The sequence below is a fragment of the Uranotaenia lowii genome, unplaced genomic scaffold (assembly GCF_029784155.1).
Source record: "Uranotaenia lowii strain MFRU-FL unplaced genomic scaffold, ASM2978415v1 HiC_scaffold_57, whole genome shotgun sequence".
Lineage (NCBI taxonomy): Eukaryota > Metazoa > Arthropoda > Insecta > Diptera > Culicidae > Uranotaenia > Uranotaenia lowii.
The window spans coordinates 22,827-36,539 of NW_026598500.1; positions in this window are offsets into that span (position 1 = coordinate 22,827).

Consider the following 13,713-nt stretch of genomic DNA (forward strand, 5'->3'; position numbering starts at 1 on the left):
AAAATGACAAAAATTACAAAAATTACAAAAATTACAAAAATTACAAAAATTACAAAAATTACACAAATTACATAAATTACAAAAATTACAAAAATGACAAAAATTACAAAAATTACAAAAATTACAAAAATTACAAAAATTACAAAAATTACAAAAATTACAAAAATTACAAAAATTACAAAAATTACAAAAATTACAAAAATTACAAAAATTACAAAAATTACAAAAATTACACAAATTACAAAAATTACAAAAATTTCAAAAATTTACAAAAATTACAAAAATTACAAACATTACAAAAATTACAAAAATTACAAAAATTACAAAAATTACAAAAATTACAAAAATGACAAAAATGACAAAAATGACAAAAATGACAAAAATGACAAAAATGACAAAAATGACAAAAATGACAAAAATGACAAAAATGACAAAAATGACAAAAATGACAAAAATGACAAAAATGACAAAAATGACAAAAATGACAAAAATGACAAAAATGACAAAAATGACAAAAATGACAAAAATGACAAAAATGACAAAAATGACAAAAATGACAAAAATGACAAAAATGACAAAAATGACAAAAATGACAAAAATGACAAAAATGACAAAAATGACAAAAATGACAAAAATGACAAAAATGACAAAAATGACAAAAATGACAAAAATGACAAAAATGACAAAAATGACAAAAATGACAAAAATGACAAAAATGACAAAAATGACAAAAATGACAAAAATGACAAAAATGACAAAAATGACAAAAATGACAAAAATGACAAAAATGACAAAAATGACAAAAATGACAAAAATGACAAAAATGACAAAAATGACAAAAATGACAAAAATGACAAAAATGACAAAAATGACAAAAATGACAAAAATGACAAAAATGACAAAAATGACAAAAATGACAAAATGACAAAAATGACAAAAATGACAAAAATGACAAAAATGACAAAAATGACAAAAATGACAAAAATTACAAAAATTACAAAAATTACAAAAATTACAACAATTACAAAAATTACAAAAATTACAAAAATTACAAAAATTACAAAAATTACAAAAATTACAAAAATTACAAAAATTACAAAAATTACAAAAATTACAAAAATTACAAAAATTACAAAAATTACAAAAATTACAAAAATTACAAAAATTACAAAAATTACAAAAATGACAAAAATGACAAAAATGACAAAAATGACAAAAATGACAAAAATGACAAAAATGACAAAAATGACAAAAAGGACAAAAAGGACAAAAATGACAAAAATGACAAAAATGACAAAAATGACAAAAATGACAAAAATGACAAAAATGACAAAAATGACAAAATGACAAAAATGACAAAAATGACAAAAATGACAAAAATGACAAAAATGACAAAATGACAAAAATGACAAAAATGACAAAAATGACAAAAATGACAAAAATGACAAAAATGACAAAAATGACAAAAATGACAAAAATGACAAAAATGACAAAAATGACAAAAATGACAAAAATGACAAAAATGACAAAATGACAAAAATGACAAAAATGACAAAAATGACAAAAATGACAAAAATGACAAAAATGACAAAAATGACAAAAATGACAAAAATGACAAAAATGACAAAAATGACAAAAATGACAAAAATGACAAAAATGACAAAAATGACAAAAATGACAAAAATGACAAAATGACAAAAATGACAAAAATGACAAAAATGACAAAAATGACAAAAATGACAAAAATGACAAAAATGACAAAAATGACAAAAATGACAAAAATGACAAAAATGACAAAAATGACAAAAATGACAAAAATGACAAAAATGACAAAAATGACAAAAATGACAAAAATGACAAAAATGACAAAAATGACAAAAATGACAAAAATGACAAAAATGACAAAAATGACAAAAATGACAAAAATGACAAAAATGACAAAAATGACAAAAATGACAAAAATGACAAAAATGACAAAATGACAAAAATGACAAAAATGACAAAAATGACAAAAATGACAAAAATGACAAAAATGACAAATGACAAAAATGACAAAAATGACAAAAATGACAAAAATGACAAAAATGACAAAAATGACAAAAATGACAAAAATGACAAAAATGACAAAAATGACAAAAATGACAAAAATGACAAAAATGACAAAAATGACAAAAATGACAAAAATGACAAAAATGACAAAAATGACAAAAATGACAAAAATGACAAAAATGACAAAAATGACAAAAATGACAAAAATGACAAAAATGACAAAAATGACAAAAATGACAAAAATGACAAAAATGACAAAAATGACAAAAATGACAAAAATGACAAAAATGACAAAAATGACAAAAATGACAAAAATAACAAAAATGACAAAAATGACAAAAATGACAAAATGACAAAAATGACAAAAATGACAAAAATGACAAAAATGACAAAAATGACAAAAATGACAAAAATGACAAAAATGACAAAAATAACAAAAATGACAAAAATGACAAAAATGACAAAAATAACAAAAATGACAAAAATGACAAAAATGACAAAAATGACAAAAATGACAAAAATGACAAAAATGACAAAAATGACAAAAATGACAAAAATGACAAAAATGACAAAAATGACAAAAATGACAAAAATGACAAAAATGACAAAAATGACAAAAATCACAAAAATGACAAAAATCACAAAAATGACAAAAATGGCAAAAATGACAAAAATTATAAAAATTACAAAAATTACAAAAATTACAAAAATTACAAAAATTACAAAAATTACAAAAATTACAAAAATTACAAAAATGACAAAAATTACAAAAATTACAAAAATTACAAAAATTACAAAAATTACAAAAATTACAAAAATTACAAAAATTACAAAAATTACAAAAATGACAAAAATTACAAAAATTACAAAAATTACAAAAATTACAAAAATTACAAAAATTACAAAAATTACAAAAATTACACAAATTACAAAAATTACAAAAATTTACAAAAATTACAAAAATTACAAACATTACAAAAATTACAAAAATTACAAAAATGACAAAAATGACAAAAATGACAAAAATGACAAAAATGACAAAAATGACAAAAATGACAAAAATGACAAAAATGACAAAAATGACAAAAATGACAAAAATGACAAAAATGACAAAAATGACAAAAATGACAAAAATGACAAAAATGACAAAAATGACAAAAATGACAAAAATGACAAAAATGACAAAAATGACAAAAATGACAAAAATGACAAAAATGACAAAAATGACAAAAATGACAAAAATTACAAAAATGACAAAAATGACAAAAATGACAAAAATGACAAAAATGACAAAAATTACAAAAATTACAAAAATTACAAAAATTACAAAAATTACAAAAATTACAAAAATTACAAAAATTACAAAAATTACAAAAATTACAAAAATTACAAAAATTACAAAAATTACAAAAATTACAAAAATTACAAAAATTACAAAAATTACAAAAATTACAAAAATTACAAAAATTACAAAAATTACAAAAATTACAAAAATGACAAAAATTACAAAAATTACAAAAATTACAAAAATTACAAAAATTACAAAAATTACAAAAATTACAAAAATTACAAAAATTAAAAAAATTATAATAATTACAAAAATTACAAAAATTACAAAAATGACAAAAATTACAAAAATGACAAAATTGACAAAAATGACAAAAATGACAAAAATGACAAAAATGACAAAAATGACAAAAATGACAAAAATGACAAAAATGACAAAAATGACAAAAATGACAAAAATGACAAAAATGACAAAAATGACAAAAATGACAAAAATGACAAAAATGACAAAAATGACAAAAATGACAAAAATGACAAAAATGACAAAAATGACAAAAATGACAAAAATGACAAAAATGACAAAAATGACAAAAATGACAAAAATGACAAAAATGACAAAAATGACAAAAATGACAAAAATGACAAAAATGACAAAAATGACAAAAATGACAAAAATGACAAAAATGACAAAAATGACAAAAATGACAAAAATGACAAAAATGACAAAAATGACAAAAATGACAAAAATGACAAAAATGACAAAAATGACAAAAATGACAAAAATGACAAAAATGACAAAAATGACAAAAATTACAAAAATTACAAAAATGACAAAAATTACAAAAATTACAAAAATTACAAAAATTACAAAAATTACAAAAATTACAAAAATTACAAAAATTACAAAAATTACAAAAATTACAAAAATTACAAAAATTACAAAAATTACAAAAATTACCAAAATTACAAAAATTACAAAAATTACAAAAATTACAAAAATTACAAAAATAACAAAAATTACAAAAATTACAAAAATTACAAAAATTACAAAAATGACAAAAATTACAAAAATTACAAAAATTACAAAAATTACAAAAATTACAAAAATTACAAAAATTACAAAAATTACAAAAATTACAAAAATTACAAAAATTACAAAAATTACAAAAATTACAAAAATTACAAAAATTACAAAAATTACAAAAATTACAAAAATTACAAAAATTACAAAAATGACAAAAATGACAAAAATGACAAAAATGACAAAAATGACAAAAATGACAAAAATGACAAAAATGACAAAAATGACAAAAATGACAAAAATGACAAAAATGACAAAAATGACAAAAATGACAAAAATGACAAAAATGACAAAAATGACAAAAATGACAAAAATGACAAAAATGACAAAAATGACAAAAATGACAAAAATGACAAAAATGACAAAAATGACAAAAATGACAAAAATGACAAAAATGACAAAAATGACAAAAATGACAAAAATGACAAAAATGACAAAATGACAAAAATGACAAAAATGACAAAAATGACAAAAATGACAAAAATGACAAAAATGACAAAAATGACAAAAATGACAAAAATGACAAAAATGACAAAAATGACAAAAATGACAAAAATGACAAAAATGACAAAAATGACAAAAATGGACAAAAATGACAAAAATGACAAAAATGACAAAAATGACAAAAATGACAAAAATGACAAAAATGACAAAAATGACAAAAATGACAAAAATGACAAAAATGACAAAAATGACAAAAATGACAAAAATGACAAAAATGACAAAAATGACAAAAATGACAAAAATGACAAAAATGACAAAAATGACAAAAATGACAAAAATGACAAAATGACAAAAATGACAAAAATGACAAAAATGACAAAAATGACAAAAATGACAAAAATGACAAAAATGACAAAAATGACAAAAATGACAAAAATGACAAAAATGACAAAAATGACAAAAATGACAAAAATGACAAAAATGACAAAAATGACAAAAATGACAAAAATGACAAAAATGACAAAAATGACAAAAATGACAAAAATGACAAAAATGACAAAAATGACAAAAATGACAAAAATGACAAAAATGACAAAAATGACAAAAATGACAAAAATTACAAAAATTACAAAAATTACAAAAATTACAAAAATGACAAAAATGACAAAAATGACAAAAATGACAAAAATGACAAAAATGACAAAAATGACAAAAATGACAAAAATGACAAAAATGACAAAAATGACAAAAATGACAAAAATGACAAAAATGACAAAAATGACAAAAATGACAAAAATGACAAAAATGACAAAAATGACAAAAATGACAAAAATGACAAAAATGACAAAAATGACAAAAATGACAAAAATGACAAAAATGACAAAAATGACAAAAATGACAAAAATGACAAAATGACAAAAATGACAAAAATGACAAAAATGACAAAAATGACAAAAATGACAAAAATGACAAAAATGACAAAAATGACAAAAATGACAAAAATGACAAAAATGACAAAAATGACAAAAATGACAAAAATGACAAAAATGACAAAAATGACAAAATGACAAAAATGACAAAAATGACAAAAATGACAAAAATGACAAAAATGACAAAAATGACAAAAATGACAAAATGACAAAAATGACAAAAATGACAAAATGACAAAAATGACAAAAATGACAAAAATGACAAAAATGACAAAAATGACAAAAATGACAAAAATGACAAAAATGACAAAAATGACAAAAATGACAAAAATGACAAAAATGACAAAAATGACAAAAATGACAAAAATGACAAAAATGACAAAAATGACAAAAATGACAAAAATGACAAAAATGACAAAAATGACAAAAATGACAAAAATGACAAAAATGACAAAAATGACAAAAATGACAAAAATGACAAAAATGACAAAAATGACAAAAATGACAAAAATGACAAAAATGACAAAAATGACAAAAATGACAAAAATGACAAAAATGACAAAAATGACAAAAATGACAAAAATGACAAAAATGACAAAATGACAAAAATGACAAAAATGACAAAAATGACAAAATGACAAAAATGACAAAAATGACAAAAATGACAAAAATGACAAAAATGACAAAAATGACAAAAATGACAAAAATGACAAAAATGACAAAAATGACAAAAATGACAAAAATGACAAAAATGACAAAAATGACAAAAATGACAAAAATGACAAAAATGACAAAAATGACAAAAATGACAAAAATGACAAAAATGACAAAAATGACAAAAATGACAAAAATGACAAAAATGACAAAAATGACAAAAATGACAAAAATGACAAAAATGACAAAAATGACAAAAATGACAAAAATGACAAAAATGACAAAAATAACAAAAATGACAAAAATGACAAAAATGACAAAAATGACAAAAATGACAAAATGACAAAAATGACAAAAATGACAAAAATGACAAAAATGACAAAAATGACAAAAATGACAAAAATAACAAAAATGACAAAAATGACAAAAATGACAAAAATAACAAAAATGACAAAAATGACAAAAATGACAAAAATGACAAAAATGACAAAAATGACAAAAATGACAAAAATGACAAAAATGACAAAAATGACAAAAATGACAAAAATGACAAAAATGACAAAAATGACAAAAATGACAAAAATGACAAAAATCACAAAAATGACAAAAATCACAAAAATGACAAAAATGGCAAAAATGACAAAAATTATAAAAATTACAAAAATTACAAAAATTACAAAAATTACAAAAATTACAAAAATTACAAAAATTACAAAAATTACAAAAATGACAAAAATTACAAAAATTACAAAAATTACAAAAATTACAAAAATTACAAAAATTACAAAAATTACAAAAATTACAAAAATTACAAAAATGACAAAAATTACAAAAATTACAAAAATTACAAAAATTACAAAAATTACAAAAATTACAAAAATTACAAAAATTACACAAATTACAAAAATTACAAAAATTTACAAAAATTACAAAAATTACAAACATTACAAAAATTACAAAAATTACAAAAATGACAAAAATGACAAAAATGACAAAAATGACAAAAATGACAAAAATGACAAAAATGACAAAAATGACAAAAATGACAAAAATGACAAAAATGACAAAAATGACAAAAATGACAAAAATGACAAAAATGACAAAAATGACAAAAATGACAAAAATGACAAAAATGACAAAAATGACAAAAATGACAAAAATGACAAAAATGACAAAAATGACAAAAATGACAAAAATGACAAAAATGACAAAAATGACAAAAATGACAAAAATGACAAAAATTACAAAAATGACAAAAATGACAAAAATGACAAAAATGACAAAAATGACAAAAATTACAAAAATTACAAAAATTACAAAAATTACAAAAATTACAAAAATTACAAAAATTACAAAAATTACAAAAATTACAAAAATTACAAAAATTACAAAAATTACAAAAATTACAAAAATTACAAAAATTACAAAAATTACAAAAATTACAAAAATTACAAAAATTACAAAAATTACAAAAATGACAAAAATTACAAAAATTACAAAAATTACAAAAATTACAAAAATTACAAAAATTACAAAAATTACAAAAATTACAAAAATTAAAAAAATTATAATAATTACAAAAATTACAAAAATTACAAAAATGACAAAAATTACAAAAATGACAAAATTGACAAAAATGACAAAAATGACAAAAATGACAAAAATGACAAAAATGACAAAAATGACAAAAATGACAAAAATGACAAAAATGACAAAAATGACAAAAATGACAAAAATGACAAAAATGACAAAAATGACAAAAATGACAAAAATGACAAAAATGACAAAAATGACAAAAATGACAAAAATGACAAAAATGACAAAAATGACAAAAATGACAAAAATGACAAAAATGACAAAAATGACAAAAATGACAAAAATGACAAAAATGACAAAAATGACAAAAATGACAAAAATGACAAAAATGACAAAAATGACAAAAATGACAAAAATGACAAAAATGACAAAAATGACAAAAATGACAAAAATGACAAAAATGACAAAAATGACAAAAATGACAAAAATGACAAAAATGACAAAAATGACAAAAATGACAAAAATGACAAAAATGACAAAAATTACAAAAATTACAAAAATGACAAAAATTACAAAAATTACAAAAATTACAAAAATTACAAAAATTACAAAAATTACAAAAATTACAAAAATTACAAAAATTACAAAAATTACAAAAATTACAAAAATTACAAAAATTACAAAAATTACCAAAATTACAAAAATTACAAAAATTACAAAAATTACAAAAATTACAAAAATAACAAAAATTACAAAAATTACAAAAATTACAAAAATTACAAAAATGACAAAAATTACAAAAATTACAAAAATTACAAAAATTACAAAAATTACAAAAATTACAAAAATTACAAAAATTACAAAAATTACAAAAATTACAAAAATTACAAAAATTACAAAAATTACAAAAATTACAAAAATTACAAAAATTACAAAAATTACAAAAATTACAAAAATTACAAAAATTACAAAAATGACAAAAATGACAAAAATGACAAAAATGACAAAAATGACAAAAATGACAAAAATGACAAAAATGACAAAAATGACAAAAATGACAAAAATGACAAAAATGACAAAAATGACAAAAATGACAAAAATGACAAAAATGACAAAAATGACAAAAATGACAAAAATGACAAAAATGACAAAAATGACAAAAATGACAAAAATGACAAAAATGACAAAAATGACAAAAATGACAAAAATGACAAAAATGACAAAAATGACAAAAATGACAAAAATGACAAAAATGACAAAAATGACAAAAATGACAAAAATGACAAAAATGACAAAAATGACAAAAATGACAAAAATGACAAAAATGACAAAAATGACAAAAATGACAAAAATGACAAAAATGACAAAAATGACAAAAATGACAAAAATGACAAAAATGACAAAAATGACAAAAATGACAAAAATGACAAAAATGACAAAAATGACAAAAATGACAAAAATGACAAAAATGACAAAAATGACAAAAATGACAAAAATGACAAAAATGACAAAAATGACAAAAATGACAAAAATGACAAAAATGACAAAAATGACAAAAATGACAAAAATGACAAAAATGACAAAAATGACAAAAATGACAAAAATGACAAAAATGACAAAAATGACAAAAATGACAAAAATGACAAAAATGACAAAAATGACAAAAATGACAAAAATGACAAAAATGACAAAAATGACAAAAATGACAAAAATGACAAAAATGACAAAAATGACAAAAATGACAAAAATGACAAAAATGACAAAAATGACAAAAATGACAAAAATGACAAAAATGACAAAAATGACAAAAATGACAAAAATGACAAAAATTACAAAAATTACAAAAATTACAAAAATTACAAAAATTACAAAAATGACAAAAATTACAAAAATTACAAAAATTACAAAAATTACAAAAATTACAAAAATTACCAAAATTACAAAAATGACAAAAATGACAAAAATTACAAAAATTACAAAAATGACAAAAATGACAAAAATGACAAAAATGACAAAAATACAAAAATGACAAAAATGACAAAAATGACAAAAATGACAAAAATGACAAAAATGACAAAAATGACAAAAATGACAAAAATGACAAAAATGACAAAAATGACAAAAATGACAAAAATGACAAAAATGACAAAAATGACAAAAATTACAAAAATTACAAAAATGACAAAAATGACAAAAATGACAAAAATGACAAAAATGACAAAAATGACAAAAATGACAAAAATGACAAAAATGACAAAAATGACAAAAATGACAAAAATGACAAAAATGACAAAAATGATAAAAATGACAAAAATGACAAAAATGACAAAAATGACAAAAATGACAAAAATGACAAAAATGACAAAAATGACAAAAATGACAAAAATGACAAAAATGACAAAAATGACAAAATTGACAAAAATGACAAAAATGACAAAAATGACAAAAATGACAAAAATGACAAAAATGACAAAAATGACAAAAATGACAAAAATGACAAAAATGACAAAAATGACAAAAATGACAAAAATGACAAAAATGACAAAAATGACAAAAATGACAAAAATGACAAAAATGACAAAAATGACAAAAATGACAAAAATGACAAAAATGACAAAAATGACAAAAATGACAAAAATGACAAAAATGACAAAAATGACAAAAATGACAAAAATGACAAAAATGACAAAAATGACAAAAATGACAAAAATGACAAAAATGACAAAAATGACAAAAATGACAAAAATGACAAAAATGACAAAAATGACAAAAATGACAAAAATGACAAAAATGACAAAAATGACAAAAATGACAAAAATGACAAAAATGACAAAAATGACAAAAATGACAAAAATGACAAAAATGACAAAAATGACAAAAATGACAAAAATGACAAAAATGACAAAATGACAAAAATGACAAAAATGACAAAAATGACAAAAATGACAAAAATGACAAAAATGACAAAAATGACAAAAATGACAAAAATGACAAAAATGACAAAAATGACAAAAATGACAAAAATGACAAAAATGACAAAAATGACAAAAATGACAAAAATGACAAAAATGACAAAAATAACAAAAATGACAAAAATGACAAAATTGACAAAAATGACAAAAATGACAAAAATGACAAAATTGACAAAAATGACAAAAATGACAAAAATGACAAAAATGACAAAAATGACAAAAATGACAAAAATGACAAAAATGACAAAAATGACAAAAATGACAAAAATGACAAAAATGACAAAAATGACAAAAATGACAAAAATGACAAAAATGACAAAAATGACAAAAATGACAAAAATGACAAAAATGACAAAAATAACAAAAATGACAAAAATGACAAAAATGACAAAAATGACAAAAATGACAAAAATGACAAAAATGACAAAAATGACAAAAATGACAAAAATGACAAAAATGACAAAAATCACAAAAATGACAAAAATGGCAAAAATGACAAAAATTATAAAAATTACAAAAATTACAAAAATTACAAAAATTACAAAATTTACAAAAATTACAAAAATTACAAAAATTACAAAAATTACAAAAATTACAAAAATTACAAAAATTACAAAAATTACAAAAATTACAAAAATTACAAAAATTACAAAAATGACAAAAATTACAAAAATTACAAAAATTACAAAAATTACAAAAATTACAAAAATTACACAAATTACAAAAATTACAAAAATTTACAAAAATTACAAAAATTACAAACATTACAAAAATTACAAAAATTACAAAAATGACAAAAATGACAAAAATGACAAAAATGACAAAAATTACAAAAATGACAAAAATGACAAAAATGACAAAAATGACAAAAATGACAAAAATGACAAAAATGACAAAAATGACAAAAATGACAAAAATGACAAAAATGACAAAAATGACAAAAATGACAAAAATGACAAAAATGACAAAAATGACAAAAATGACAAAAATGACAAAAATGACAAAAATGACAAAAATGACAAAAATGACAAAAATGACAAAAATGACAAAAATGACAAAAATGACAAAAATGACAAAAATGACAAAAATGACAAAAATGACAAAAATGACAAAAATGACAAAAATGACAAAAATGACAAAAATGACAAAAATTACAAAAATTACAAAAATTACAAAAATTACAAAAATTACAAAAATTACAAAAATTACAAAAATTACAAAAATTACAAAAATTACAAAAATTACAAAAATTACAAAAATTACAAAAATTACAAAAATTACAAAAATTACAAAAATTACAAAAATTACAAAAATTACAAAAATTACAAAAATTACAAAAATTACAAAAATTACAAAAATTACAAAAATTACAAAAATTACAAAAATTACAAAAATTACAAAAATTACAAAAATTACAAAAATTACAAAAATTACAAAAATTACAAAAATTACAAAAATTACAAAAATTACAAAAATTACAAAAATTACAAAAATTACAAAAATTACCAAAATTACAAAAATTACAAAAATTACAAAAATTACAAAAATAACAAAAATTACAAAAATGACAAAAATTACAAAAATTACAAAAATGACAAAAATGACAAAAATGACAAAAATGACAAAAATGACAAAAATGACAAAAATGACAAAAATGACAAAAATGACAAAAATTACAAAAATTACAAAAATGACAAAAATGACAAAAATGACAAAAATGACAAAAATACAAAAATGACAAAAATGACAAAAATGACAAAAATGACAAAAATGACAAAAATGACAAAAATGACAAAAATGACAAAAATGACAAAAATGACAAAAATGACAAAAATGACAAAAATGACAAAAATGACAAAAATGACAAAAATGACAAAAATGACAAAAATGACAAAAATGACAAAAATGACAAAAATGACAAAAATGACAAAAATGACAAAAATGACAAAAATGACAAAAATGACAAAAATGACAAAAATGACAAAAATGACAAAAATGACAAAAATGACAAAAATGACAAAAATGACAAAAATGACAAAAATGACAAAAATGACAAAAATGACAAAAATGACAAAAATGACAAAAATGACAAAAATGACAAAAATGACAAAAATGACAAAAATGACAAAAATGACAAAAATGACAAAAATGACAAAAATGACAAAAATGACAAAAATGACAAAAATGACAAAAATGACAAAAATGACAAAAATGACAAAAATGACAAAAATGACAAAAATGACAAAAATGACAAAAATGACAAAAATGACAAAAATGACAAAAATGACAAAAATGACAAAAATGACAAAAATGACAAAAATTACAAAAATGACAAAAATGACAAAAATTACAAAAATGACAAAAATTACAAAAATTACAAAAATGACAAAAATGACAAAAATGACAAAAATGACAAAAATGACAAAAATGACAAAAATGACAAAAATGACAAAAATGACAAAAATGACAAAAATGACAAAAATGACAAAAATGACAAAAATGACAAAAATGACAAAAATGACAAAAATGACAAAAATGACAAAAATGATAAAAATGACAAAAATGACAAAAATGACAAAAATGACAAAAATGCCAAAAATGCCAAAAATGACAAAAATGACAAAAATGACAAAAATGACAAAAATGACAAAAATGACAAAAATGACAAAAATGACAAAAATGACAAAAATGACAAAAATGACAAAAATGACAAAAATGACAAAAATGACAAAAATGACAAAAATGACAAAAATGACAAAAA